Source organism: Copidosoma floridanum, unplaced genomic scaffold (genome assembly GCF_036245765.1).
Source record: "Copidosoma floridanum isolate Cflo_tuat_1 unplaced genomic scaffold, Cflo_Japanese_pri ptg000041l, whole genome shotgun sequence".
NCBI classification, from domain to species: Eukaryota; Metazoa; Arthropoda; class Insecta; order Hymenoptera; family Encyrtidae; genus Copidosoma; species Copidosoma floridanum.
In genome coordinates, this window is record NW_028321918.1 from 90001 (window position 1) to 92500 (window position 2500).

The following is a 2500-nucleotide window of genomic DNA, read 5'->3' on the forward strand; positions in this document are numbered from 1 at the left end:
GTTCACGCGCGTTCTCTCGTCCATCGTAAAAGTTTGTGGTGACTCTGAATAACTTTTGGCTGATCGCACGGTCCTCGTACCGGCGACGCATCTTTCAAATGTCTGCCTTATCAACTGTCGATGGTAAGTTCTGCGCTTACCATGGTTGTAACGGGTAACGGAGAATCAGGGTTTGATTCCGGAGAGGGAGCCTGAGAAACGGCTACCACATCCAAGGAAGGCAGCAGGCGCGCAAATTACCCACTCCCGGCACGGGGAGGTAGTGACGAAAAATAACGATACGGGACTCATCCGAGGCCCCGTAATCGGAATGAGTACACTTTAAATCCTTTAACGAGGATCCATTGGAGGGCAAGTCTGGTGCCAGCAGCCGCGGTAATTCCAGCTCCAATAGCGTATATTAAAGTTGTTGCGGTTAAAAAGCTCGTAGTTGAATCTGTGTGCCACGCTGTTGGTTCATCGCTCGCGATGTTTAACTGACAAGATTGTGGGACGTCCTACCGGTGGGCTTAGCTCGAGCGTCCGTCTCGCACGGGTCGGCCTAGCGGCTTTACCGTCGTTGGCGTTGGCCCGTCGCGTGCGTGCGCAAGAGCGGCCCAGCTTAATCCCATCGCCATGCTCTTCACCGGGTGTGGCGTTGGGCCGGTACGTTTACTTTGAACAAATTAGAGTGCTCAAAGCAGGCTTGTTAACGCCTGAATACCAGTGCATGGAATAATGGAATAGGATCTCGGTTCTATTTTGTTGGTGTTCGGAACCCCGAGGTAATGATTAATAGGGACAGATGGGGGCATTCGTATTGCGACGTTAGAGGTGAAATTCTTGGATCGTCGCAAGACGGACAGAAGCGAAAGCATTTGCCAAAAATGTTTTCATTAATCAAGAACGAAAGTTAGAGGTTCGAAGGCGATCAGATACCGCCCTAGTTCTAACCATAAACGATGCCAGCTAGCGATCCGTCGATGTTCCTCCGATGACTCGACGGGCAGCTTCCGGGAAACCAAAGCTTTTGGGTTCCGGGGGAAGTATGGTTGCAAAGCTGAAACTTAAAGGAATTGACGGAAGGGCACCACCAGGAGTGGAGCCTGCGGCTTAATTTGACTCAACACGGGAAACCTCACCAGGCCCGGACACCGGAAGGATTGACAGATTGATAGCTCTTTCTTGATTCGGTGGGTGGTGGTGCATGGCCGTTCTTAGTTGGTGGAGCGATTTGTCTGGTTAATTCCGATAACGAACGAGACTCTAGCCTGCTAAATAGGCGTTACTTCTGGTATCTCGAAGGCCAAGGCCCCGTCGCATGCTTCGTGCGATGTTTGACGGTATCCAATCCGTCGGTGTCGCGCGGGGCTGGCGGTGGTTTTTGGTTTTTACTACCGACGTACACAAAAATCTTCTTAGAGGGACAGACGGCGTCTAGCCGCACGAGATTGAGCAATAACAGGTCTGTGATGCCCTTAGATGTTCTGGGCCGCACGCGCGCTACACTGAAGGAATCAGCGTGTCCTCCCTGGCCGAAAGGCCCGGGTAACCCGCTGAACCTCCTTCGTGCTAGGGATTGGGGCTTGCAATTATTCCCCATGAACGAGGAATTCCCAGTAAGCGCGAGTCATAAGCTCGCGTTGATTACGTCCCTGCCCTTTGTACACACCGCCCGTCGCTACTACCGATTGAATGATTTAGTGAGGTCTTCGGACTGACGCGCGGCAACGCACTCGTTGCGTTGCCGATTGCACTGGGAAGATGACCAAACTTGATCATTTAGAGGAAGTAAAAGTCGTAACAAGGTTTCCGTAGGTGAACCTGCGGAAGGATCATTAACGTTCGCACGTAAGACGTCGCAACGTTTGTCATGAAAGAAAAAAAAAAAAAAAAAAAGAAATTTTGTTTGAAAGCTGCGCCGAAGGAAAATGTATAATCGTTGTATTTACGCGCCTCGCGCCACGTTACTTTTTCTTTCTCCCTCCTTTGACAAGGGGCTGTGAAAAATTAAGTTAACGGATTGGCGGTCGTAGGTTTCGATGCGTGCGCCAATGCCTAGCGTCTTTGTTCTATAATAGTTGAAACATACGATCGGGCTGGCCACGCTTGCCCTCGCGCACCTACGTAAAAATCGTAGGGTGCGCGTGCACAACGGATCTTTATTTTTTCTTTTCATTAACCAGTGTCTTGCCGTGGCAACCTCGAGGCTATTGGTCACGGATTTTATCACGAAGATTGAATTTCGACCGGACAGCGTTTTCCTCGAGTCAACGGTTATTATGTTGAAAGCCTCGTTGTAACGAGGGGGAACGTCGTCATTCGGTGGTCATGCAATCACTTCGTTTTAATGACATGATCGAGCTTACGAGGATAATAGCGTGTACGCGTTATTATCCAAGGTTTTGGAATGATTTTACGCCCCAATAAGCCGAGACTCTGCGTATAAATGTCGCGAAATATTATGAACTGTATGCGTGTCGCCGTTATTGCCCCTTTCATCTTGTTCTCAAGATAAAAA

The 2500-nt window shown here is 49.8% G+C and overlaps 1 non-coding gene across 1 annotated transcript in view; it reads left to right on the forward strand.

Moving 5' to 3' along the window:
• The window catches only part of LOC149373106 (small subunit ribosomal RNA), a 2065-nt gene extending 245 nt beyond the window's left edge, over positions 1-1820 (forward strand). The window contains exon 1 of the ribosomal RNA XR_016293469.1: positions 1-1820. This exon is cut by the window's left edge and continues 245 nt beyond it. This is a non-coding gene — a ribosomal RNA (small subunit ribosomal RNA).
• Positions 1821-2500: the final 680 nt, after the last annotated feature.